The sequence below is a fragment of the Lepisosteus oculatus genome, unplaced genomic scaffold, assembly GCF_040954835.1.
Source record: "Lepisosteus oculatus isolate fLepOcu1 unplaced genomic scaffold, fLepOcu1.hap2 HAP2_SCAFFOLD_40, whole genome shotgun sequence".
Lineage (NCBI taxonomy): Eukaryota > Metazoa > Chordata > Actinopteri > Semionotiformes > Lepisosteidae > Lepisosteus > Lepisosteus oculatus.
The window spans coordinates 1,605,952-1,632,172 of NW_027167934.1; the positions used below are offsets into that span (position 1 = coordinate 1,605,952).

Here is a 26,221-nt window from a genome sequence, read left to right on the forward strand (position 1 = left end):
AGCACTGTGTACGAAGAAGCCGCATTAAAACTACTCAACGTGCAAAACGTGCGAGAAGAGGGGGCGCTTGTTTCCAGCCGAAACTTCTCGCGTGTGAGACGAGCTGACCATCGCTGCAGGAGGTGGGAGGGTCACTCTGGTAGACAGGGCTGACCTTCGGCAATAGGATTTATACTCTCCAAGATGATATTTGCACTTTCTGGAGAGGCGATTTTCTCCACTTCAGTAGCCCGATTTCGTCGATTGCGTGGAGAGGGCTGTAGAATGTGGCGCCGTCTTTCCTGCTCCGTCCATGACAGGCGTGCTGGTCTCTGGAGAGAGAGCACGGTCCATCAGCGCACCCCAATAAAGGCACTGGAAGCAGCTGAATCGCATTGGCGAAGCTCAGCGCTGGGCCGCTGGGCACATCTGACCACAGTTTCCGTAGTGTAGTGGTTATCACGTTCGCCTCACACGCGAAAGGTCCCCGGATCGAAACCGGGCGGAAACAGACCAGACTTCTTCTGTCGCCACGCACAAAAGGGGATTGGGGATTCGCCTAGCGCTGTGATCGAACAAACCCACTCACCTCTTAGTGTGGCGTGATCTGCACAGTGCATGTCGCAGCGCTCCCTGCTTTCACTTCAATGTGCTTCCTGATGTCGAGCCGTGTGCCGTGCGGAGGCTCTGAAAGCGAGAGCAATGAAAAGGTGCACGACGCTGTGTTAGAAAACAGAGAAGTGAAAGGCAGTCCTTTCTCTAAGGAGGTAAAAGAAAAGCTACTCCCCGTCGGGGAATCGAACCCCGGTCTCCCGCGTGACAGGCGGGGATACTTGCCACTATACTAACGAGGAAGACATCGCACGCTCCGACCCAGCGTGCTGGAAGGCGACGCGTGCTGTGATTCCTTTACGGTGCAGAAATGACAACCGAGGAGCCGAAAGATCATTTCAGCATTTCGCGTCTGAACGGAAAACACAAACGACCAACTCGGAATGACTTGCTTTGGACGCTTTTCAAAGCGTTCTTTGTGCACGACGACTGCGCCGCCTAGCAGATACAAATGGGTTGTACAACTTTGAAGTAGCAAATGGAAGAGGGCTAAGCCTCCTCTCTTTTAGCCCAGGTTCGATCTGTCTCCCAGAATCACCAGGGCGCACGCACACACACACACCCGTGCCGTTGAAGTACTCTGCTTCATTTCTAAGGGCAACTCAACATTCACTCCTACCCCGAGTGCAGAAAAGACAGCGTCTGCAGCAACAGCAGCTCAGGTCTCTGCACAGGAGCTAAGCTGCCCCCATCTCCTCTGCTCTGCGGCTCCTACGGAGTGGAGTCCTGCCTGGAGCCGTGTTTGCAGGCGGTGGCTCCCCGCACCCTGTCTGTGCATCGTGTCCAAGAGCTCCTGGGAGGAAGAGAGAGCCCTCCCACTCGAGGGCTTTTCCACGGTCTGTGTGAGGAGGGGCGGGTGTGTCCAGCAGCTTATCGAGCGGAAGCCTGGGGCGGCGGAGAGCTGTGATCGTGCAGACCTTGAGGTGTCACCTCTTTGTCTGCTTTCCCGCCCTCCCTCCGCCCAAGCTCTGGTCCAAAGTAGCAAAGCAACCCCTCACACCTGCACGTGTCACAACCTAAGGTGTGGTCATGAGACACCCATGGGGTGTTGTTCTGTTCTTGCTAATTGTTTCCTGCCCGTCGCAGGCAGGAGTCCATGCGAGGAAGATGCGCTGGACAGAGCTCAGAGGGCGCACCTGGGTGGCTTTCCTTCTGAGTGACGTTCCTGCAACACTCTCCCGCTACTCTTGGTGCGCTCATGCCGCAACACAGGAAGGCTGGAGCAGGTGGCTATGGGCTCTGTGCACCGCCGAAATAGCTCAGCTGGGAGAGCGTTAGACTGAAGATCTAAAGATCCCGGGTTTCGGTGTTTTGTTTCATCGCGCCCTTTGTTCCTCTCTCCAGCGCCCCCTGCCTAAAGTGACGCGTCCCTTTCTCAGCCCGAAACGCAAGCGAGACACCAGCAGCAGTCCCTGCAGGTTTCCGTGGTGTAGCGGCTATCACGTTCGCCTAACACGCGAAAGGTCCCCGGTTCGAGACCGGGTGGAAACAGCCTCATTTTGCACGCTCCTGTACTTCACAGAGGTATTGAGCGACCGGTCATTTGTTCCCAATGTATTTCCGGTGCCTTCATGCACTCTTGTACCAAACGCACGTTCCTTCTGTATGCGGAGCCGATCATTTGCAATTGGGCTGTGCCGACAGATCAGGACGAGCTCTGTCGGCTCAAAAGCAGTGCAGGACCTGCAAGAACAACAGAAAGATTAGCATCCAGCGGGGGCTTCTTAGTGAGCCCAAGATCTCATCAAGAATCGGCTCCAGCAACAGGGCTGGGCGCATTGTTCCATTCTCCGACCACTCTCGGTGTAAACAAGTCCCTCCTGGTCTCTGCTTGAATTGCACTTTCCTGCGTTTGCTTTGGTGTAACTGGCTTCCCCTGCATGGGCGAATGTGAAGAAGATCCTTAGTAAGTCATTGAAGAAACCCGAGAAGAGGTCGGAGTGGTCTCTGTCGTTCATCAACGATCCAGTCAGGCAGTACTCCTCTGTAAAGCGCCGTTCGTTCACATCGATTGGCTTTTTTTTGCCTTCATTCGTGCAAGTAGTAAAAGCAGACGCCCCTATTCTGCCGTGACTCGGATTCGAACCGGGGTTGTTGCGGCCACAACGCAAAGTACTGACCACTATACGATCACGGCGAGTTACCGATACACACGTGGCAGGGCGGAAAAGGCTGTGCTCTCTTCGTGTGACATAATTCGGAAAAGTCCTGACGTTGCATTTCAACTGAGCCCCAGTATACATCGACCCTTCGACACTCTGAGTGACAACTCTCTTGCGTGTTTTCTCATATTTATGTCGTTTGCTTGCATGATGCCCGGAACAGCAGAGTTGTGCATTCCCATATGGTCTAGCGGTTAGGATTCCTGGTTTTCACCCAGGCGGCCCGGGTTCGACTCCCGGTATGGGAACGTGTCAATTTTGTCTCCTGCTTTCCAAAAGATCAGCACTGTGTACGAAGAAGCCGCATTAAAACTACTCAACGTGCAAAACGTGCGAGAAGAGGGGGCGCTTGTTTCCAGCCGAAACTTCTCGCGTGTGAGACGAGCTGACCATCGCTGCAGGAGGTGGGAGGGTCACTCTGGTAGACAGGGCTGACCTTCGGCAATAGGATTTATACTCTCCAAGATGATATTTGCACTTTCTGGAGAGGCGATTTTCTCCACTTCAGTAGCCCGATTTCGTCGATTGCGTGGAGAGGGCTGTAGAATGTGGCGCCGTCTTTCCTGCTCCGTCCATGACAGGCGTGCTGGTCTCTGGAGAGAGAGCACGGTCCATCAGCGCACCCCAATAAAGGCACTGGAAGCAGCTGAATCGCATTGGCGAAGCTCAGCGCTGGGCCGCTGGGCACATCTGACCACAGTTTCCGTAGTGTAGTGGTTATCACGTTCGCCTCACACGCGAAAGGTCCCCGGATCGAAACCGGGCGGAAACAGACCAGACTTCTTCTGTCGCCACGCACAAAAGGGGATTGGGGATTCGCCTAGCGCTGTGATCGAACAAACCCACTCACCTCTTAGTGTGGCGTGATCTGCACAGTGCATGTCGCAGCGCTCCCTGCTTTCACTTCAATGTGCTTCCTGATGTCGAGCCGTGTGCCGTGCGGAGGCTCTGAAAGCGAGAGCAATGAAAAGGTGCACGACGCTGTGTTAGAAAACAGAGAAGTGAAAGGCAGTCCTTTCTCTAAGGAGGTAAAAGAAAAGCTACTCCCCGTCGGGGAATCGAACCCCGGTCTCCCGCGTGACAGGCGGGGATACTTGCCACTATACTAACGAGGAAGACATCGCACGCTCCGACCCAGCGTGCTGGAAGGCGACGCGTGCTGTGATTCCTTTACGGTGCAGAAATGACAACCGAGGAGCCGAAAGATCATTTCAGCATTTCGCGTCTGAACGGAAAACACAAACGACCAACTCGGAATGACTTGCTTTGGACGCTTTTCAAAGCGTTCTTTGTGCACGACGACTGCGCCGCCTAGCAGATACAAATGGGTTGTACAACTTTGAAGTAGCAAATGGAAGAGGGCTAAGCCTCCTCTCTTTTAGCCCAGGTTCGATCTGTCTCCCAGAATCACCAGGGCGCACGCACACACACACACCCGTGCCGTTGAAGTACTCTGCTTCATTTCTAAGGGCAACTCAACATTCACTCCTACCCCGAGTGCAGAAAAGACAGCGTCTGCAGCAACAGCAGCTCAGGTCTCTGCACAGGAGCTAAGCTGCCCCCATCTCCTCTGCTCTGCGGCTCCTACGGAGTGGAGTCCTGCCTGGAGCCGTGTTTGCAGGCGGCGGCTCCCCGCACCCTGTCTGTGCATCGTGTCCAAGAGCTCCTGGGAGGAAGAGAGAGCCCTCCCACTCGAGGGCTTTTCCACGGTCTGTGTGAGGAGGGGCGGGTGTGTCCAGCAGCTTATCGAGCGGAAGCCTGGGGCGGCGGAGAGCTGTGATCGTGCAGACCTTGAGGTGTCACCTCTTTGTCTGCTTTCCCGCCCTCCCTCCGCCCAAGCTCTGGTCCAAAGTAGCAAAGCAACCCCTCACACCTGCACGTGTCACAACCTAAGGTGTGGTCATGAGACACCCATGGGGTGTTGTTCTGTTCTTGCTAATTGTTTCCTGCCCGTCGCAGGCAGGAGTCCATGCGAGGAAGATGCGCTGGACAGAGCTCAGAGGGCGCACCTGGGTGGCTTTCCTTCTGAGTGACGTTCCTGCAACACTCTCCCGCTACTCTTGGTGCGCTCATGCCGCAACACAGGAAGGCTGGAGCAGGTGGCTATGGGCTCTGTGCACCGCCGAAATAGCTCAGCTGGGAGAGCGTTAGACTGAAGATCTAAAGATCCCGGGTTTCGGTGTTTTGTTTCATCGCGCCCTTTGTTCCTCTCTCCAGCGCCCCCTGCCTAAAGTGACGCGTCCCTTTCTCAGCCCGAAACGCAAGCGAGACACCAGCAGCAGTCCCTGCAGGTTTCCGTGGTGTAGCGGCTATCACGTTCGCCTAACACGCGAAAGGTCCCCGGTTCGAGACCGGGTGGAAACAGCCTCATTTTGCACGCTCCTGTACTTCACAGAGGTATTGAGCGACCGGTCATTTGTTCCCAATGTATTTCCGGTGCCTTCATGCACTCTTGTACCAAACGCACGTTCCTTCTGTATGCGGAGCCGATCATTTGCAATTGGGCTGTGCCGACAGATCAGGACGAGCTCTGTCGGCTCAAAAGCAGTGCAGGACCTGCAAGAACAACAGAAAGATTAGCATCCAGCGGGGGCTTCTTAGTGAGCCCAAGATCTCATCAAGAATCGGCTCCAGCAACAGGGCTGGGCGCATTGTTCCATTCTCCGACCACTCTCGGTGTAAACAAGTCCCTCCTGGTCTCTGCTTGAATTGCACTTTCCTGCGTTTGCTTTGGTGTAACTGGCTTCCCCTGCATGGGCGAATGTGAAGAAGATCCTTAGTAAGTCATTGAAGAAACCCGAGAAGAGGTCGGAGTGGTCTCTGTCGTTCATCAACGATCCAGTCAGGCAGTACTCCTCTGTAAAGCGCCGTTCGTTCACATCGATTGGCTTTTTTTTGCCTTCATTCGTGCAAGTAGTAAAAGCAGACGCCCCTATTCTGCCGTGACTCGGATTCGAACCGGGGTTGTTGCGGCCACAACGCAAAGTACTGACCACTATACGATCACGGCGAGTTACCGATACACACGTGGCAGGGCGGAAAAGGCTGTGCTCTCTTCGTGTGACATAATTCGGAAAAGTCCTGACGTTGCATTTCAACTGAGCCCCAGTATACATCGACCCTTCGACACTCTGAGTGACAACTCTCTTGCGTGTTTTCTCATATTTATGTCGTTTGCTTGCATGATGCCCGGAACAGCAGAGTTGTGCATTCCCATATGGTCTAGCGGTTAGGATTCCTGGTTTTCACCCAGGCGGCCCGGGTTCGACTCCCGGTATGGGAACGTGTCAATTTTGTCTCCTGCTTTCCAAAAGATCAGCACTGTGTACGAAGAAGCCGCATTAAAACTACTCAACGTGCAAAACGTGCGAGAAGAGGGGGCGCTTGTTTCCAGCCGAAACTTCTCGCGTGTGAGACGAGCTGACCATCGCTGCAGGAGGTGGGAGGGTCACTCTGGTAGACAGGGCTGACCTTCGGCAATAGGATTTATACTCTCCAAGATGATATTTGCACTTTCTGGAGAGGCGATTTTCTCCACTTCAGTAGCCCGATTTCGTCGATTGCGTGGAGAGGGCTGTAGAATGTGGCGCCGTCTTTCCTGCTCCGTCCATGACAGGCGTGCTGGTCTCTGGAGAGAGAGCACGGTCCATCAGCGCACCCCAATAAAGGCACTGGAAGCAGCTGAATCGCATTGGCGAAGCTCAGCGCTGGGCCGCTGGGCACATCTGACCACAGTTTCCGTAGTGTAGTGGTTATCACGTTCGCCTCACACGCGAAAGGTCCCCGGATCGAAACCGGGTGGAAACAGACCAGACTTCTTCTGTCGCCACGCACAAAAGGGGATTGGGGATTCGCCTAGCGCTGTGATCGAACAGACCCACTCACCTCTTAGTGTGGCGTGATCTGCACAGTGCATGTCGCAGCGCTCCCTGCTTTCACTTCAATGTGCTTCCTGATGTCGAGCCGTGTGGCGTGCGGAGGCTCTGAAAGCGAGAGCAATGAAAAGGTGCACGACGCTGTGTTAGAAAACAGAGAAGTGAAAGGCAGTCCTTTCTCTAAGGAGGTAAAAGAAAAGCTACTCCCCGTCGGGGAATCGAACCCCGGTCTCCCGCGTGACAGGCGGGGATACTTGCCACTATACTAACGAGGAAGACATCGCACGCTCCGACCCCCGGCATCGTGTCCCGACCCAGCGTGCTGGAAGGCGACGCGTGCTGTGATTCCTTTACGGTGCAGAAATGACAACCGAGGAGCCGAAAGATCATTTCAGCATTTCGCGTCTGAACGGAAAACACAAACGACCAACTCGGAATGACTTGCTTTGGACGCTTTTCAAAGCGTTCTTTGTGCACGACGACTGCGCCGCCTAGCAGATACAAATGGGTTGTACAACTTTGAAGTAGCAAATGGAAGAGGGCTAAGCCTCCTCTCTTTTAGCCCAGGTTCGATCTGTCTCCCAGAATCACCAGGGCGCACGCACACACACACACCCGTGCCGTTGAAGTACTCTGCTTCATTTCTAAGGGCAACTCAACATTCACTCCTACCCCGAGTGCAGAAAAGACAGCGTCTGCAGCAACAGCAGCTCAGGTCTCTGCACAGGAGCTAAGCTGCCCCCATCTCCTCTGCTCTGCGGCTCCTACGGAGTGGAGTCCTGCCTGGAGCCGTGTTTGCAGGCGGCGGCTCCCCGCACCCTGTCTGTGCATCGTGTCCAAGAGCTCCTGGGAGGAAGAGAGAGCCCTCCCACTCGAGGGCTTTTCCACGGTCTGTGTGAGGAGGGGCGGGTGTGTCCAGCAGCTTATCGAGCGGAAGCCTGGGGCGGCGGAGAGCTGTGATCGTGCAGACCTTGAGGTGTCACCTCTTTGTCTGCTTTCCCGCCCTCCCTCCGCCCAAGCTCTGCTCCAAAGTAGCCCAGCAACCCCTCACACCTGCACGTGTCACAACCTAAGGTGTGGTCATGAGACACCCATGGGGTGTTGTTCTGTTCTTGCTAATTGTTTCCTGCCCGTCGCAGGCAGGAGTCCATGCGAGGAAGATGCGCTGGACAGAGCTCAGAGGGCGCACCTGGGTGGCTTTCCTTCTGAGTGACGTTCCTGCAACACTCTCCCGCTACTCTTGGTGCGCTCATGCCGCAACACAGGAAGGCTGGAGCAGGTGGCTGTGGGCTCTGTGCACGGCCGAAATAGCTCAGCTGGGAGAGCGTTAGACTGAAGATCTAAAGATCCCGGGTTTCGGTGTTTTGTTTCATCGCGCCCTTTGTTCCTCTCTCCAGCGCCCCCTGCCTAAAGTGACGCGTCCCTTTCTCAGCCCGAAACGCAAGCGAGACACCAGCAGCAGTCCCTGCAGGTTTCCGTGGTGTAGCGGCTATCACGTTCGCCTAACACGCGAAAGGTCCCCGGTTCGAGACCGGGCGGAAACAGCCTCATTTCGCACGCTCCTGTACTTCACAGAGGTATTGAGCGACCGGTCATTTGTTCCCAATGTATTTCCGGTGCCTTCATGCACTCTTGTACCAAACGCACGTTCCTTCTGTATGCGGAGCCGATCATTTGCAATTGGGCTGTGCCGACAGATCAGGACGAGCTCTGTCGGCTCAAAAGCAGCGCAGGACCTGCAAGAACAACAGAAAGATTAGCATCCAGCGGGGGCTTCTTAGTGAGCCCAAGATCTCATCAAGAATCGGCTCCAGCAACAGGGCTGGGCGCATTGTTCCATTCTCCGACCACTCTCGGTGTAAACAAGTCCCTCCTGGTCTCTGCTTGAATTGCACTTTCCTGCGTTTGCTTTGGTGTAACTGGCTTCCCCTGCATGGGCGAATGTGAAGAAGATCCTTAGTAAGTCATTGAAGAAACCCGAGAAGAGGTCGGAGTGGTCTCTGTCGTTCATCAACGATCCAGTCAGGCAGTACTCCTCTGTAAAGCGCCGTTCGTTCACATCAATTGGCTTTTTTTTGCCTTCATTCGTGCAAGTAGTAAAAGCAGACGCCCCTATTCTGCCGTGACCCGGATTCGAACCGGGGTTGTTGCGGCCACAACGCAAAGTACTGACCACTATACGATCACGGCGAGTTACCGACACACACGTGGCAGGGCGGAAAAGGCTGTGCTCTCTTCGTGTGACATAATTCGGGAAAGTCCTGACGCATTTCAACTGAGCCCCAGTATACATCGACCCTTCGACACTCTGAGTGACAACTCTCTTGCGTGTTTTCTCATATTTATGTAGTTAGCTTGCATGATGCCCGGAACAGCAGGGTTGTGCACTCCCATATGGTCTAGCGGTTAGGATTCCTGGTTTTCACCCAGGCGGCCCGGGTTCGACTCCCGGTATGGGAACGTGTCAATTTTGCCTCCTGCTTTCCAAAACATCAGCACTGTGTACGAAGGAGCCGCATTAAAACTACTCAACGTGCGAGAAGAGGGGGCGCTTGTTTCCAGCCAAAACTTCTCGCGTGTGAGACGAGCTGACCATCGCTGCAGGAGGTGGGAGGGTCACTCTGGTAGACAGGGCTGACCTTCGGCAATAGGATTTATACTCTCCAAGATTATATTTGCACTTTCTGGAGAGGCGATTTTCTCCACTTCAGTAGCCCGATTTCGTCGATTGCGTGGAGAGGGCTGTAGAATGTGGCGCCGTCTTTCCTGCTCCGTCCATGACAGGCGTGCTGGTCTCTGGAGAGAGAGCACGGTCCATCAGCGCACCCCAATAAAGGCACTGGAAGCAGCTGAATCGCATTGGCGAAGCTCAGCGCTGGGCCGCTGGGCACATCTGACCACAGTTTCCGTAGTGTAGTGGTTATCACGTTCGCCTCACACGCGAAAGGTCCCCGGATCGAAACCGGGCGGAAACAGACCAGACTTCTTCTGTCGCCACGCACAAAAGGGGATTGGGGATTCGGCTAGCGCTGTGATCGAACAGACCCACTCACCTCTTAGTGTGGCGGGATCTGCACAGTGCATGTCGCAGCGCATCCTGCTTTCACTTCAATGCGCGTCCTGATGTACCCCGGTCTCCCGCGTGACAGGTGGGGACAGGTGACAGGTCCTATACTAACGAGGAAGACATCGCTCTCTCCGACCCCCGGCATCGTGTCCCGACCCACCGTGCTGGAAGCCGACTCGTGCTGTGATTCCTTTACGGAGCAGAAATGACAACCGAGGAGCCGAGAGATCATTTCAGCATTTCGCGTCTGAACGGAAAACACAAACGACCAACTCGGAATGACTTGCCTTTGACGCTTATATACCTCTTAGTGTGGCGGGATCTGCACAGTGCATGTCGCAGCGCTCCCTGCTTTCACTTCAATGTGCTTCATGATGTTGAGTCGTGTGCCGTGCGGAGGCTCTGAAAGCGAGAGCAATGAAAAGGTGCATGACGCTGTGAAATAAACATTAATAAACACATATATAACGTCGAAAACACATCTAACACTAGGAGTATACGGCACTCTGCACAGTGTACGAAGTAAATTATTTTCGCAGTAATTAATTATATTTATTATACACGTGTAAATTAATTACTGCGAAAATAATTTACTTCGTACACTGTGCAGAGTGCCGTATACTCCTAGTGTTAGATGTGTTTTCGACGTTATATATGCATTTATTAATGTCGTCGATTTTACGGTTGCAATTCGACGTTGATTATACGTCGAGGCGACGTATATATACGTATAGCCGTATTTTCGCCGTGAATATACTGTATTCGACGAATCAATGCCCACAGCTTGGCATACAAGGGTTTTGCGGAGGGGTCTTGCCACCTGCCTGAAAAAAAACAGTAAAATGTTTGAGTGCCTATAGAGTTTCTATTTTTATTTTCTTGAGAAAAGTTGATACCATTTCCTGGAAACCCCGTCCCCCATCAGTGCGCGGTGCCCGGGGAAAAATCTGTAGGGGGGCGTCTGAAATTCTGAGCGGGGTGATATTTCGGTTGAAACGGAGCTGTACGGTGCAGCTACCCAAATGAAATCTCGCAGCTATGCCATTGATTAGTGCTTCATGATAGAAGATATCGACTAACAATCTGGTATTTGCGATGAAGTTCAGTTTCACATTTTTCGTCACTCTCACTGGAGAGTATTGCCTGGAGCGAAAAGTACCATAAGCGTTCATTTTTGCAGCTACATGGACGTTCTGAATCGTTAAGAAAAAATGTTGTAAAACCAACAGAAAGCACAGACTGCTATAACTAGTCCTAGTTATATAACGATTTTAAGTATAATGATAAACTACTGCAAGGAATCGGTCCACCTGAGCAAACAGGATCGTAATGTTGACACTCAATAACGACACTGATATGTGCAGTTCCTGGATGGATAGCCCTCCTGCCCATCAAACAGACTGAGTGACTGTTCCTGTCATTTAGTGTTGTCTAACCATTGACAAAGTACAACTATTTTTTTAGGGCGCAAATTAAGTTAGGTAAATCTTTTTGCCCAAAACTGAAGGGGCAACATTCCCCCCTCCCCCCGTGATGCCAAGCCTGTCCCCATCCTATTCCATAATGTCATTATATATAATACCATACAACAGTGACCGATCCTTACTAACTACATGCGTTAAAATTGCACATCAGCTCATAGCAGGGGGCACATAGCCGCGATGTATTATCAATGTTATATTTCAACCATAATATCGACAACATTAATAAACGCATACGTTGAGAAAATATCGAACCCAGCATATTTTCCGGTTATATACCACAATGCATTGCTAGTATTCGTTGGTCACAATTTTGGACACGTTTTTCAAACGTAGAAGTATATCCGCAAATATCTCAGCAATCCTCTTTTGACGAGTAAGTATGAACAATAATAATACTATCTGAATACATACAGATCTTTCTTAATATTATTTTGATTAAAATAGTACTTGAATAAGCAAAAAATGGCACATAAAATAGTGTGAATGGGGAAGATGACACAAAATCGTTTTGCCGTTTCTCTATTCTTATTCTATGTTGTACTTTCAAACTTTGGGTACTCTTTAATTAGGACAGACTTAATTGCTCAACTGCTATGATGCAAGCCAAATTTTATACATTTATTTCAGTTTTGAGCTTAGTAAACCGTTCACTTTTTAGATTATACTAAAGAAGATATTAATCATCATTTATTTGGGAAGTAAAATTATATAATTTTCTCCTAGCTGCGGTGCTGAAGTCCCACCCTACATCAACAGAAAAAGAAATAAAGGAGCATGCAATGTGTTACTTGAAGAATGCATATGAAAGGCAGGGGGCCAGGAGATCTGGACACTGAAAATAATAGGTTTTTGGTTCTAACTGTTAGGACAATTAGACAGGGTTTGCAAATAGTGGGAAAAAATCATCTTAACTTCCATTGTAATATTTTTTTTTCTTGGAAATATAGAAGTTGTACATTTTAAAATGTATATTTGAATCAAAATGTGGTTTTGAGTTAGTGTGTTAATGTAATTAGTTTTGTGTTTGTCATTACTATACTGTATATTGCCATATTACCAGAATTTGTAGCTAAAGTTTAAGACTAGATGTGTTTTTTATGATTATTGCCCATATGTTGATTGTTGATTGATTGTATACAATGTATAATTTGAAATACATATGTTTCAGGTGTGAATGTGTATTTTCAGAATACATTTCTAAATCTAATCATTGGCTTGGTTTACTTGTTTCTACACCTATAAAATCTATCTTTGATGTATAATAGACCTCTACCCATATACGTATAATAGACCTCTAAAGTTATGCGTATAATAGACCTCTAACCATATACGTATAATAGACCTCTAAAGTTATCCGTATAATAGACCTCTAACCATATACGTATAACAGACCTCTAACCATATACGTATAATAGACCTCTAAAGTTATACGTATAACAGACCTCTAACCATATATGTATAATAGTCCTCTAAAGTTATCCGTATAATAGACCTCTAAAGTTATCTGGAACTCCAACCATATATGTATAATAGTCCTCTAAATTTATCCGTATAATAGAACTCCAACCATTTATGTATAATGAACGTCTAAACATAGACGTATAATTGACGTATAACTTTAGACGTATATTAGAATTTCATTCTAGACGAATTGTAGACCACATTTAGACGTATAAGGTAAGCGTTTAATAGACGTATATTATACGTCTTTTGCCCACTGGGTGGGCTCCAGATGCACATGGAAGCAATCAAGTGTTTCATCCGAGCTGTTTCAAAGACTGCCCAAGAGCTTTCCTTTCACAGAGGCGCAACGATTAATGATGGGGGTGCACCCTTCAATGCGCCTTACGACTCTAGGGAGTGATTGAGACGATTCGTAGTGTGTGCTCATTTCTCTCTATTCCCCGTGTTGCAGTGGTAGGATGACGTAAATAACTGCTTTGACACGTAACGGCATTATAATCACGTGCAGGAGCTGAGGGCTTTAGTTTTGTTTCGTTTTCCATGGCGTTCGTAAGCGCGCAAATCAAAGGCAAGTCCTGCGTCTAACACGAACGTAAATGCTTTTGAAAGTGCAGTGTGGTGCAGCTTGTAAAATCCTTGTCCACATTTGTGGTTTGTTGATGTTTGTTCTGTCTGCCAAAGTTGCATTTTGACATCCGGACGGGGGGACTTTATCATTTGAACGTGAAGCCAGCCTTAAACCCTCTGAGGTGTGTCTGTCTGCCGGCACGTATCTTGTGAAAGGTATTTTTTTTTTAACGGAGAGCAACTTTAAAAAGGTATCCGCAGCCACCTCGCAGTCCGTGTTTGATTATAGGAGGAATGCGGCGGCGGCAGGCTCGCTTTTGTCGTGGTCGAGTGGTTAAGGCGATGGGCTCGAAATGCGTTGGGGACTCCCCACGCAGGTTCGAAACCTGCCGACTCTGGCGTCTGCCGCATGTCGCCTGTCGCCTTGTGCCTGCGCGGCAGAGGCGAAGTGCCGCTTCTCCTTTCCTGGTACTATAACAACGCGAAATCGCTTGGCCCCGCTGCCATGGACATCAATTCTTCAGATAACCACACACTTTGCCTTCGCACCTCTGGTGCTCTGCTTATGCCTTTGAAAACCTAATGAATAAAGCTGAAAGAACCGACACGATATGTAGGTGCTGGTAAAGCACGCAGTAAAGAATTGTTAACAGCAAGGGTTTCAGTGGGTTAACTGAGGAGAAGGCGTGATCGCTAATTGTTGACTTTTTATTTGGTGTTAGAAACACTCTTACTGTGCATGACGTGCAACAAATGTAGCCACAGAAATTGCATCACGCTTTCATGTATGCTATTGCAGACACCAACGTTGCCTAGATAGAAAACCGAAATAGCCGTGGGTTTGCTTGCTGGTCTGAAGGATCTCTCTTCGAATCTCTATCATTTGTCAATGGAAGTAAAAGGCGCTGCAATCTCATACGTTCAGAATCAAACCCACAGCTGTTGTTCGACTTTATTTCTTGACTAATTACAACTGAGTGTCGCATGAGCAGTTACATAAACTTGTCTGGTATATTTGAACACAAATGCCGTTCTTCAATTAAAACTAACAGTACATTGTCAGGGACATTCAGTTCTATACAAACAAGAGACAGACAAGAGAATATTTCTACCTTTCATGTGGACTACGTGTTGACTTACTGATCTGAATAATAAGAAGACAGAACAAAAAAAGGCACCGGTGGTATTCGGACCCAGGATCTCCTGTTTACTAGACAGGCGCTTTAACCAACTAAGCCACGGCGCCCCGGGAGCGCTGTCCTTTTGCAGCCACTTGGACACACCACTCAGACACATCTGCATTCGGTGTGTGCTCCGCCTGCTCGCTGAGCAAGTTGCCACCTTTACATACAATAGCAACATCGACACCAAGAGAAAGGATGAGAAATGGCTTTTATCTGGAACTTTTCATGTCCAAGGAACTCAATGTGCTTTCTGTGTACAACAGGGCCACTGAACTCCACACTGGCCACTGAACCACAGCAGTGGCTTGCTGGCTTGATGTCTCCCAAGGAAAATGTTGAAATTGCATGTGGAACAGGAAAATGACTCTCAGGTGCCCATTGCTCATTTTCAGACACATTTATGCAATACTTTCACCATGCGTTGAGCAATAGGGATTAAAGATACCAGAGGTAAGGTTTAAAAGTGATTCTGAGGTGCAACACATCAGCGATACAGCTAGGCATCTGAAATGCAGGGTTTGAGATCCCTTCAGGGAACACCGTACCCTAAAGGTACCAGAAGTCCACTAGTATAAGCATTAAATCACTGTCACCCCTGTTACAATGTGATTGCTACATATCTTCATTTCTTTGGTTTTTAAGGAGTAAGAGTGCAGGGGGTCTAAATCTGCGATCCAGTGTGTTGAAGTATTTCACAACACTACCTATAGCCCGTCTGAAAATAAATCCTCATTCTGATTATTGCCCTGGGCATGTACCAATAAATCACTGAGCATATATATATCTCACTGTGTTGAAGCTAGAGACCTGTATGTAATAATATGATGCTAAAATGTTATTTTCACATATATTAATGTAATAAATGATTGCTTATGCTTTATAAACAAACCTAATTAAAATAAAAGCTTAAGTTTTGTATTTATCTTGTACCATAGAACATGATTTTCTTTGTATTTCAAGCCCACAAAGTGTCCAAATGACGCACTACATGATATAAGGAAGATTATCACATGCATATACTTATTATCTTTCTTATGAAAATGCATTCCTTTCATTACCTTTTACTTTTTAAAATGAACTCAAATTGTGTATAATGTAATAATTTAAGTAGAATAGATTCTAATAATATAATGATCCAGTGTGTTGCACTACTTCACTGCTTCACTGCTCTATGCCGTCTGGAAATAAATCCTCAGACTGCTTACTGCCCTGGGCATGTACCAATAAATTACAGGAGCACATCTATATATCACTGCGTTGAAGCAGGAGACACACAATCACTGCAAACACATCCTAAATACAGTGTTCCATCACCTTTGACCTCATCCAGAACATATCATTTCTTGAAAGGGATTGCTGTCCGAATTCACATCTGAATCCCAAACAGAATCTCTAGTAATATACGATCGTTTGTGAAACATGCAAATGACTGTCTCAGGGGCCCATTCCTCATTGTCAGACACATGTATGCAATGCTTTCACCGTGCATTGAGCAATAGGGATAAAAGACGCCACAGGTAAGGTTAGATGTCATGTTCTATGATCATTTCTTTCAGCATTAGGGACTAAATATACTAAACGTATGATGCTAAAATGTTATTTTCACATATATTAATGTAATAAATGATTGCTTATGCTTTATAAACAAATCTAATTAAAATAAAAGCTTAAGTTTTGTATTTATCTTGTACCATAGAACATGATTTTCTTTGTATTTCAAGCCCACAAAGTGTCCAAATGTTCTATGATCATTTCTTTCAGCATTAGGGACTAAATATACCAAACGTATGATGCTAAAATCCTGAAAAAAGGATGTGCTCCATCTTGTCAGTAGATTGGATTCCAAAACTGATTTGGGTCAATATACATTACCTTTGAAGATAAGGTACAGTCTACTGTAGGGAACCATCAACTTAGAAAGCATTGGCCTTCCCTGGGGGTCAGGTAGGTGCAAAAGATAAACCTTTATCCTATCTTTATATTAAGATAAGTGGCCAAGCAGTATTTTTCCAAGTTTCACCAAGCTCATCATGTTGCCATAGTAGACAAAGTTCTATAAAATGTCAAATAACTTTTAAAAAAAGCATCTTGGTCTTTCAGTACTGTACAAGGTGAATTAAACTGTCCCTGGTAATAAAAAGTAATTAGAAGCATCCCAGAAACTTTATCTCTAGAAACATTAGCTGTTTTATATCATGTAATTTAGTGTGATGTTGTCAGAATTCAAGGACATTATCACACACAGAAATTGGTTCAGTTAAATCTAAAAAACACAGCTAAACATGGGTTTAAATGTAAAATAGAAGTCTTACCTCTTGTCAAAAGATTTAATTCAAGAAGCGATGTAATAAATGATTGCTTATGCTTTATAAACAAATCTAATTAAAATAAAAGCTTAAGTTTTGTATTTATCTTGTACCATAGAACATGATTTTCTTTGTATTTCAAGCCCACAAAGTGTCCAAATGACGCACTACATGATATAAGGAAGATTATCACATGCATATCGGTATTATCTTTCTTATGAAAATGCATTCCTTTCATTACCTTTTACTTTTTAAAATTAACTCAAATTGTGTATAATGTAATAATTTAAGTAGAATAGATTCAGGTAGGAAATATAGAGTCATGATGTTTATGGCTGACATCATTTTGGGTGAATTTTAAGCTAAGAAACAAAAACATTTACAATGAAGATACCATTGCTTAATTTTTAATGCCTTTAAAAAATAAATACCTCCTGAGAATAATTTGCCACTCCCAGATCCTTGGTAAGGTACTGTTTGAATCCAATCAGGAGAGGAGCATCCAGGGAGTGCTTTCTATAGAGTCCAGCTTGGGCCACTCTCTTCCGGCCTGCTGATACTTTTTAACTATTCAGGGCCTGTAAGGATATAAAACACCGGTTTAAACATTTTATACCTATAAGACAAATAGAATTTTAGTAAAAAATAGATACATCTGAAAAATAAAAAGTCTTACTGCTGATAGAGTTCTTCAGAGCTCACATCTTCCCCTTCCTTATCCGCTTCTGTTTCAGTTTCTAGAGCAGCCTCTGGCATCTCTTCCTCCTGGACAGCGGCCTCTTGCTCAGGGCCGCTGGAATGCAGGTAGATTCTTTTCAACATGCTTTTACATAATATGTTGTAACAATGATTTCAAAAAGAAACTACAGAAGCCTTACAGATTAAAAATATCTCACCTTGTGCTCATTTCCCTCTATTCCCCGTGTTGCAGTGGTGGGATGACGTAAATTACTGCTTCGACACCTAACGGCATTATAATCAAGTGCAAGAGCTGAGGGCTTTAGTTTTGTTTCGTTTTCCGTGGCGTTCGTAAGCGCGCAAATCAAAGGCAATTCCTGCGTCTAACACGAATGCTTTTGAAAGTGCAATGTGGTGCAGCTTGTAAAATCCTTGTCCACATTTGTGGTTTGTTGATGTTTGTTCTGTCTGCCAAAGTTGCATTTTGACTTCTGGACGGGGAGACTTTATCATTTGAACGTGAAGCCAGCCTTAAACCCTCTGAGGCGTGTCTGTCTGCCGGCACGTATTTTCTGAAAGGTTTTTTTTTTAACGGAGAGCGACTTTGAAAACGTTTCCGCAGCCACCTCGCACTCCGTGTTAGATTATAGGAGGAATGCGGCAGCGGCGAGCTCGCTGTAGTCGTGGCCGAGTGGTTAAGGCGATGGACTCGAAATCCATTGGGGACTCCCCGCGCAGGTTCGAATCCTGCCGACTACGGCGTCTGCCGCACGTCGCTTTGTGCCTGCGCTGAAAAGGCGTAGTGCCGCTTCTCCTTTCCTCGTGCTATAAAAACGCTAAATCGCTTGTCCCCCCTGCCATGGAAATCAATTCTTCAGGTAACCACACACTTTGTGTTCGCACCTCTGGTGCTCTACTTATGCCTTTGAAAACCTAATGAATAAAGCTGAAAGAACCGACACAATATGTAGGTGCTCGTAAAGCACGCAGTAAAGAACTGTTAACAGCAAGGGTTTCAGTGGGTTAACTGAGGAGAAGGCGTGATCGCTAATTGTTGACTTTGTATTTGGTGTTAGAAACACTCTTACTGTGCATGACGTGCAACAAGTGTAGCCACAGAAATTGCATCACGCTTTCATGTATGCTATCGCAGACACCAACGTTGCCTAGATAGAAAACCGAAATAGCCGTGGGTTTGCTTGCTGGTCTGAAGGATCTCTCTTCGAATATCTATCATTTGTCAATGGAAGTAAAAGGCGCTGCAATCTCATACGTTCAGAATCAAACTCGCAGCTGTTGTTCGACTTTATTTCTTGACTAATTACAACTGAGTGTTGCATGAGCAGTTACGTAAACTTGTCTGGTATATTTGAACACAGATGCCGTTCTTCAATTAAAACTAACAGTACATTGTCAGGGACATTCAGTTCTATAAAAACAAGAGACAGACAAGAGAATATTTCTACCTTTCATGTGGACTACGTGTTGACTTACTGATCGGAATAATTGAAAAGTTCGGGCTCATAGCCGATGCAGTGCGTGCTAATTAGAACAGCAACGCTGAGCTCTCAGCACCGTACTGAGCCCAGGTGTTTTTCTAAAGCTGTCAGGTGCAGTTCATTTACAGTACGCCCCGTGTCTCAACGGTAGGACGGAGTCAAATACTGCCTCGACACGCAACAGCATTATAATAAACCGCAGGACTTGAGGGCTGTTCTCTTTGAATGTTCCAAGGCATTCGTAAGAGCGTAGGTCAAGGGCCATTCGTGCATCTCCTGTAACTCGAGTAAAAATGCTATTCAAAGTGCAGTGACTGAAATCGTCGTCCACATGTCTCCGTTGTTGATTTCTTTCTGTCTAAGAAAGTTCTATTTTCATGTCCGAACGGGGAAACTTTATCATTCCAACTTGAAGCCACCCTTAAGTACTCTGAGGTGTGTGTCTGCTTACACGTATGGCGTAAAAGGTTTCTTAAACGGAGAGCGAACTTGAAAAAAGTTGCCGCCGCCGCCGCCGCCTCGCACTCCCTGTTCGATTGTAGCAAGAAGCCAACAGCTGGCGTATTTACTGTAATCGTGGCCGAGAGGTTAAGGCAACAAACTTGAAATCTGTTTGGGTCTCTCTGCGCAGGTTCAAATCCTGCCGACTACGGTGTCCTTTGCATTTGCTCTCGTGCGTGCATGAAAAAGGACCAGCGCTGTTTTGTTTTCGCTGGGACCTTTAACACTCTAAATCGCCTAGACCCACTGCCTTGGAAATCGATTCTTCAGCACCCACGAGTGACGCTTTGCAGCTGGACGCAGATAACGATGCTTTTCTGCAACGAGCTTTCCAGCTGAATTTTCTCGGCAGCTCCATACTGAACCTGTTCTCCATTGCAACATAGCGGAGGCTCGTCACGTCTATAGCAAGGCTGTGTAGGACCGCATACGCCACAGTGACTTGTACACAGACCACATGAAAGGCAAGCAAAATACAATTTTAAAATTCCAAAGACTCACAAGGTCAGAGGAACAGCGATGATCTGAACTGATCTGTTACAGAAGTCTAGGTTGACCTTTTAGAGCTGTAATTGCATTTTTGTTTAATAGAAGATCAAATCTACTCGCATGTACCAGCACCTTACAGTTTATTGATGTTAATTCTGTTTAAGTAATAAGATTGCTAACGATGTTGGACTTTAGCCGGTGTTTTTTAGAACAAATTGCTTACACTTCTGTAAGGAATACGCAGTACGTGCCTTTGTCAGTCATTGCTCACCATACCTGTAACTTTCTTATCTAACTCACTTCCTCAAATGGTGAAGGTCCACAAACATAAATGAAAAAAAATCCCTTGTTGTAGATGAGGTGCACAAAAAAGCAGCCCCTGATAGTGTATAACACATTTATACTATTGCAGAGACACATGTAACATATATATATACTGTTTATATATATGAAACAGAAATAGAAACAGAAACAGGAATCGCTTACACACCTGGAGAATCTCTGTAGGAATATCTAGCATTTATCAATGGAAATAAAAGCTGCTTTAATACAGTGCATGTTCAAACTCAAACCCTCAGCTGCTGTTCTTGTTTGTTTTGGGACAAATTGCAACTGAGCATCGCATGAGCCGTTACGTACCCTTATCTGTTAGGGAATTTCAAGGGAGGAGTTAGGTCAGAATGGGTAGGCTGCAAAACAACAAGTAAAGATTTATTCCAAGATGAAACGTTGTGGCGGTTTTCTTATCTTTTCAGCATGGACTAAACTTTTACGTGTTCCTTATATGCTATATATGTATATATTAGCACCAATGTCGTTCTTAAAAACTAACATGAAATTGTCAGGGACATTCAGCTATATACAAAGACGAGACAGACAAACTAATAATTCTATATTAACGTGGCCTACATATTGACGCAATGATCGAACTAACTGACATGTTCTGATTCAGATTCCCTGCAGTTTATGCCAATTAGAACAATAGCAATGCTGAGTCCTCCCCACCCTACCGAGCACAAATTCAGCTGCTCTCCAGTTCTGTTCTGCATGTTTTTTCATTGCAATTGAGCTCGGAGCTGGAGATGATCTCCATACAGTTCTGTGTTAACTAGCCCGCACTTGCGTGCTAATTTACGGGTTGTGGCAAATGCTTTTCTATAGTTCATATACATGACAGCAACCTGTTACCGAGGAACCTGAGAGGTTTAAAAGCCACACGAGCCAAGCAGGATTCGAACCTACAATCTTCTGATCCAAAGTCAGATGCATTATCCATTACGCCACTGGCCCATAGAACATGTGCTTGCACTCCACCACAGAGAGCTCTACACTGCTACTAGTAGTACACTTCCCCATCTAAATTTTCACAGCAAGAAACTTGTGTTTCCTACTATTTTTATCAGGTTTAAAATATCATCTCCTTAAAAAAGAAAAAGTGTTGATGTGTCGTGCTGAAATTCCGATTGATTTTGAATTCAAAGAAAAAAGGTTTTCTTCCAAAACACCATGAAATTGTCACATCTTGCAGACAATAGGTGTATTCCATGTTGAAAAGAGAAGAAAGAAAACCATGGAGCCTTTTACAGGTGTGAGGCTTCTTCAGGTGTGAGAAGACCTCACAGCCGAAACACTGTGTTTCCGTTCTTCTCTTTTCAGCATGCAATAAACCTATTACTTGTTCCTTTGCAGCCGAGGCATGCTGACGTAGCTACCCAGCTGAACATCTTGCAGACTCTACAGTACTTCTCTCCTGTAGAAGTAAAGCAGGGCTTGCTGGGTGAGCTTTTGCTCCGGTAAATTAGGTCACGTGTCATGTTAAATCACTTCTTCTAAACACAACATTTGCTGGTGCTAGCTTTCCCCATGAAAAGAGACATTTCCCTTACAGTACATGACATATCGTTTTTATTCTATCAATAAGTATAGAAATTAAAAGAAAAAATGGTGTCGCCAAAGAATGGGAGGTGTCAAGGGCATTGAGCTCCTTGGACATGAAAAGTGCCCGATAAATGCCATTTCTCATCATTTCTCTTGGCGTCAGTTCTGCTATTAAATGGGACGGAGGCAACGGGCTCAGAGAGCAGGTTAAGTGCACACCGAACACAGATGTGTCCAAGTGTCTGTAAAAGGGCGGTGCTCTGCTGGCGCTGTTCCCTAGTGGCTTAAAGTGCCTGCCTAGTAAGCAGGCGATCCTGGGTCTGAATACCAGCGGTGCCTCTCTCCGTGTCTTGTTGTGCCGAATGTCTCATTTCAGACAAACATGTACAGCTTGGTTCAGTTTAATGCAAGAATTCATTTCCTTTCTGGAATAACTTGTTTTTGAAGAAATCCATACAGCTTGTGAAAGATGAAATCCATTTCTTGGTTGTCAGTGGAAAAAGATTGCCGGCTGCAAGAAGTGCAAGTGATTGTTTTCTTTGACCATAAACCTGCAAATGTAGGGAGCTCAAGCGGCCGTCAGTCTCTGTGGTGCAATCGGTTAGCGCATTCGGCTATTAACCGGAAGGTTGGTGGTTCAAGCCCACCCAGGGACGCATGTCTCAGTTTTTCCAATGTAAACATCATCACCGCTAAAGAAAATGGCGCAGAAGGCTCCACAGTCGAAACGTTGTGCTTCTTTTCTTCTCTTTTCAGCATGGAGCAAACCTTTGCTTGATCCTTTGCAGCCTACGCATGCTGACACAGCTACCTTTCTCTTAACGCGCCTCAATCATTATTCACCAAAACCATCAGCAGAATGTGTCGCCTTTGTGGTGATGTCACTCCTCTGCTTCACAAATGTCCTTAGTGACGGACCATTTCTTTCTGCCATTTTTCCGGAGCGGTTATTGATTGCTCCATCATTTCCCTCATACTTTCCATCCCTAGATTGAAAAAAAAAAACAGAAACAGGCTGACAGGACGACAATCAAATTGCAAAAACTCATCAAAGCACTCGATAGAGTATTTGAATCCACAAGTAGCTACGAGCAACTTTGTCCTGGCTTGCATGAAAGTCGGAAAATGTCAAAAAGAAAAAGATGGTGGCTTTTTCATATTCGTTCTTTTATTTTTAGTTTGTTGCTTCTTCTGTCCATTGTCCTCCTGCCTGGCTCTTGACCTGTGACTGTTTGAACGCACACAGTAGACTTTCATGCAGGGGATTTGTCCTGAGCCTCTGTGAAAGACCCACCCACCCCCATAAATAACTGCTCTAGAAACACATGAATGCAAAACTAAACCACAGCTTAAAGAGGAGCTTGTCATGACCGCCAGGCAGTTAAGACCAACTCTTAAGCAATCTAATCAGCACCAGCAGCGGGTGATTATTAACAAACGCCGCCGCACGAGTTAACCCACCTGCACACACTCCACCGTGCGGTACGCAGTGCTATTTTTACCATCTTTACCTGCTTCCCGCTGGTATTGAGTCTACTCCTTGAGAGCTCTACCTGGCGTTTTTTCCATTACTTCTTTTATTCTGGATATTGGACTCCCCTTCTGCCTTTTCGACTTTGGACCTCACCTCTCACCTTGGACTGTTTGCCACCAGTGTACTCCCTGGATTACAACTTACCTTACGCCTCTTGACCACGGAACAAAGCAAAGCAGAGCAAAACAAAAAGAACAAACGAAAACCCTCACGTCCCGCACTTGCATATAATGCCGTTACGTGCCCAAGCAGTATTGTACGTCATCCTGGCACTGCACCCCGGGGCGTACGGTATATGGGAACGAGCACACGCCACGAATCGTCTCAAATCACTCCCTACAGCTGTAAGGCGCCTTGAAGCATGCACCCCCAACATTCTTCTTTGCGCATCTGTGAAAGGTAAACTCTTGAGCAAACTCTGAACCAGCTCAAAGGAAACTAATCCGATTAGACGTTACTTTGACTCATCCTTTAAGGGACCCTTGTTAATTGGAGAAATCAATGATTTTGAATGAATTCTGTATGCGTTAAAAGACAGCTATACACTGAAAACATGCAGGACACTTCTCATGATGTTTCCCGAGCCGAAACACAGTGCGTTTTTAAAAGCCATCTGACAAAGCCCGCCCACTGAAAACTGCAGCAGATCGTGTAAAGACGTTCAACTTTGTAACTACTGCACGCACAGGAAGCAGAATAAATTCCTCTTTTCCGGTTTTATTTATGCGAACCATAAATAAACCAAATAAACCAAGTTGCAAGAGGCCCGCACCCACAGCACAAATTGCGCAGCCTAGGCCACCTCCTCGCCCCGCACGCCACCGCCTCCTGCTGGGCCCACTCTTTCGCACACTCACACGCCACACTAACACTCAAAAGTGTGGGCAAAACGAGAAAACGAGCGCGCCGTTTCCTACACATCTGCAGTCGCCATTGCGCATTCGCAGCATGTCCCGGGATGCAATTCGGCCTCATTTGCATAACTCCAGACCGGCAGATCGCCACGCAAGCTCGCGACGTGCGCCTGCCACACACCGAACAAACCTTTTCAGCAATTTCCAAAAAACGGGCCTGCTCGCCTGCCCACAAGGCTCCGTCTCTTACCTGCTCTCCAGAGCCTGCTGCCTTCTGTGCTTTTCTCTCGGCACCGCTGCAGCGCACACAACTCCTGCAGCGGGAGGTGGGAGAAAGTTCCCGCGCTCCGCCGCAGGGAAGGCTCGCTCCGTGCGCACACGTCCTTTCGATGCCAGTCCAACAGTTGCTCTGCATTAGCTGCGTCGGGGCTCCGGCGTGTCGCACCTCACCTCACCTCACCTCACCTCACACTGCCCCCTCCTTGAATGTCTGGCGCTGGGCATGCCCCGCTCTCCTCCGCCTTATCTTATCGCGTGTGAGCACCGACAATGGCCACAATGCCGGGGAATGGCACCTGTAAATTAATTATCTTCTCTTGCAGCCTGAGATCATGTCCTTCTTTTGGCTCCCTCCAGTTCTGATAAAAAATCTCACTCTTAGATGTGTTAATTTTTGCAGAGGAAGCCAAAGAGAACCGATCACAGCACTGCAGAGCTCTGCTAATTGAGGCATTGTCAGAGAGGAGTAGGGTGACGTCATCCATGTATAGAGATGTCTTTACCTCTCCTCCCCCACTTCCAGGCACTGGTATCCCATTAATGGCCTGATCCTGGCGCAAGGCACAGGCTAAGGGCTCCATAGCCAAAACGAATAACAAGGGGGATAATGGGCAGCCCTGCCTCACCCCTGAACAGACTTCAAAGGGGCGTGATCTATTGCCATTAACCATGACTCTGCTGTTGCTACCTGTGTACAGCAGGTTAATCCACTTTCTCATGATGGGGCCAAACTTCATGTGCTCAAGTACCGATGTAAAGTACTGCCGGTTTAGGAGGTCAAAGGCCTTTTCTAGGTCTACACCTAAAATGCACAGAGGGAGGGAGCGATCCTCAGAGTACAGACAGACATCCCTCAACAAGGCCAGGTTGTCGCTCATCAGGCGTCCTGCTATCCCACAAGTCTGTTCTTTCCCTACCAGTGAGGCCACTACATTTTGTAGGCGCAGGAAAAGGGCTTTGGACAGGATCTTAGTGTCCACGCCTAACAGGCTGAGGGGTCTCCAGTTCTTTATGTCATTCTTTGCTCCTTTCTTAAACAAGAGAGAGATAGTGCCTTCTCTTAAGGAGTCAGGCAGCAATTCTGTCTTATAGCTTTCCTCGAATAGGAGCTGTAGCGGATCCTGAAGCAGATCCCAAAAGGTGCAATAAAATTCTTTAGGGAGCCCGTCAGCACCCGGAGTTTTCCCCTTCTGTAAGCTCTCCATAGCCTGTCTCAGCTCTTCTACTGTCAAATCCCTCTCAAGTACTTCCCTATCTTCTTCACTCAAAACGTTTTCTAGCTTTGAGGTAAAAAAATGAATTTCTTCATCCTTTAACTCTGTAGAGCTGCACAGTCTTGAGTAGAAGGCCTCGGTGCAGGAGAGGATAGCACTCGGCTCTGTTCTCTCTCGTCCCTCCTCATCAACTACACTTTCCATGACAGACTTGGAGCCTACCACTTTCCTGAAAAAGAAGCGAGTACACTTCTTATTTTCTTCCAAGAACTGCACTCTGCTTCTTAACAGCACTCCTCGACTACTTTCAACGGCTATGCTCCGGATATCCTTTTTTAAAAGGGTGATATCCTCGAGCACATCGAAGCCACTGTGCAGCATCGTGTAGAGACGCTGCAGCTGCCTCTGTTTCCTGGCTAGCACTCCTCTCCGTCTGGCAGCAGCCTTCCTTCCCTCAGCCATGAAAAAGGCCTTTGTCCTCATCTTCACCTCCTCCCACCACTCTCCTACTGACCCGTACAGACACTGCAAGGACAGCCACTGTGATAGTTTCTCCTTGTAGCGGGATACTACCCCCTCGTTCTCTAGCAGCTTT

At 47.1% G+C, this 26,221-nt stretch overlaps 17 non-coding genes across 17 annotated transcripts; 12 read left to right on the forward strand and 5 right to left on the reverse strand.

Annotated features, from left to right (window-relative positions):
- The first annotated feature begins 417 nt into the window (after positions 1-417).
- trnav-cac (transfer RNA valine (anticodon CAC)) lies at positions 418-490 on the forward strand. The gene has a single exon. It is a non-coding gene; the product is annotated as a tRNA-Val (tRNA).
- Positions 491-761: 271 nt separating this feature from the next.
- On the reverse strand, positions 762-833 carry trnad-guc (transfer RNA aspartic acid (anticodon GUC)). The gene has a single exon. It is a non-coding gene; the product is annotated as a tRNA-Asp (tRNA).
- A 1,176-nt stretch (positions 834-2,009) lies between these two features.
- On the forward strand, positions 2,010-2,082 carry trnav-aac (transfer RNA valine (anticodon AAC)). Its single transcript has one exon. It is a non-coding gene; the product is annotated as a tRNA-Val (tRNA).
- Positions 2,083-2,929: 847 nt separating this feature from the next.
- Positions 2,930-3,001, forward strand: trnae-uuc (transfer RNA glutamic acid (anticodon UUC)). Its single transcript has one exon. It is a non-coding gene; the product is annotated as a tRNA-Glu (tRNA).
- Positions 3,002-3,452: 451 nt separating this feature from the next.
- Positions 3,453-3,525, forward strand: trnav-cac (transfer RNA valine (anticodon CAC)). Its single transcript has one exon. It is a non-coding gene; the product is annotated as a tRNA-Val (tRNA).
- A 271-nt stretch (positions 3,526-3,796) lies between these two features.
- Positions 3,797-3,868, reverse strand: trnad-guc (transfer RNA aspartic acid (anticodon GUC)). Its single transcript has one exon. It is a non-coding gene; the product is annotated as a tRNA-Asp (tRNA).
- A 1,176-nt stretch (positions 3,869-5,044) lies between these two features.
- trnav-aac (transfer RNA valine (anticodon AAC)) lies at positions 5,045-5,117 on the forward strand. Its single transcript has one exon. It is a non-coding gene; the product is annotated as a tRNA-Val (tRNA).
- Positions 5,118-5,964: 847 nt separating this feature from the next.
- trnae-uuc (transfer RNA glutamic acid (anticodon UUC)) lies at positions 5,965-6,036 on the forward strand. The gene has a single exon. It is a non-coding gene; the product is annotated as a tRNA-Glu (tRNA).
- Positions 6,037-6,487: 451 nt separating this feature from the next.
- trnav-cac (transfer RNA valine (anticodon CAC)) lies at positions 6,488-6,560 on the forward strand. The gene has a single exon. It is a non-coding gene; the product is annotated as a tRNA-Val (tRNA).
- A 271-nt stretch (positions 6,561-6,831) lies between these two features.
- Positions 6,832-6,903, reverse strand: trnad-guc (transfer RNA aspartic acid (anticodon GUC)). The gene has a single exon. It is a non-coding gene; the product is annotated as a tRNA-Asp (tRNA).
- A 1,196-nt stretch (positions 6,904-8,099) lies between these two features.
- Positions 8,100-8,172, forward strand: trnav-aac (transfer RNA valine (anticodon AAC)). The gene has a single exon. It is a non-coding gene; the product is annotated as a tRNA-Val (tRNA).
- Positions 8,173-8,746: 574 nt separating this feature from the next.
- On the reverse strand, positions 8,747-8,818 carry trnah-gug (transfer RNA histidin (anticodon GUG)). The gene has a single exon. It is a non-coding gene; the product is annotated as a tRNA-His (tRNA).
- Positions 8,819-9,016: 198 nt separating this feature from the next.
- Positions 9,017-9,088, forward strand: trnae-uuc (transfer RNA glutamic acid (anticodon UUC)). Its single transcript has one exon. It is a non-coding gene; the product is annotated as a tRNA-Glu (tRNA).
- A 442-nt stretch (positions 9,089-9,530) lies between these two features.
- Positions 9,531-9,603, forward strand: trnav-cac (transfer RNA valine (anticodon CAC)). Its single transcript has one exon. It is a non-coding gene; the product is annotated as a tRNA-Val (tRNA).
- Positions 9,604-18,055: 8,452 nt separating this feature from the next.
- On the forward strand, positions 18,056-18,137 carry trnas-cga (transfer RNA serine (anticodon CGA)). The gene has a single exon. It is a non-coding gene; the product is annotated as a tRNA-Ser (tRNA).
- Positions 18,138-21,084: 2,947 nt separating this feature from the next.
- On the reverse strand, positions 21,085-21,157 carry trnaq-uug (transfer RNA glutamine (anticodon UUG)). The gene has a single exon. It is a non-coding gene; the product is annotated as a tRNA-Gln (tRNA).
- A 1,170-nt stretch (positions 21,158-22,327) lies between these two features.
- On the forward strand, positions 22,328-22,401 carry trnan-auu (transfer RNA asparagine (anticodon AUU)). Its single transcript has one exon. It is a non-coding gene; the product is annotated as a tRNA-Asn (tRNA).
- The last annotated feature ends 3,820 nt before the right edge of the window (positions 22,402-26,221 follow it).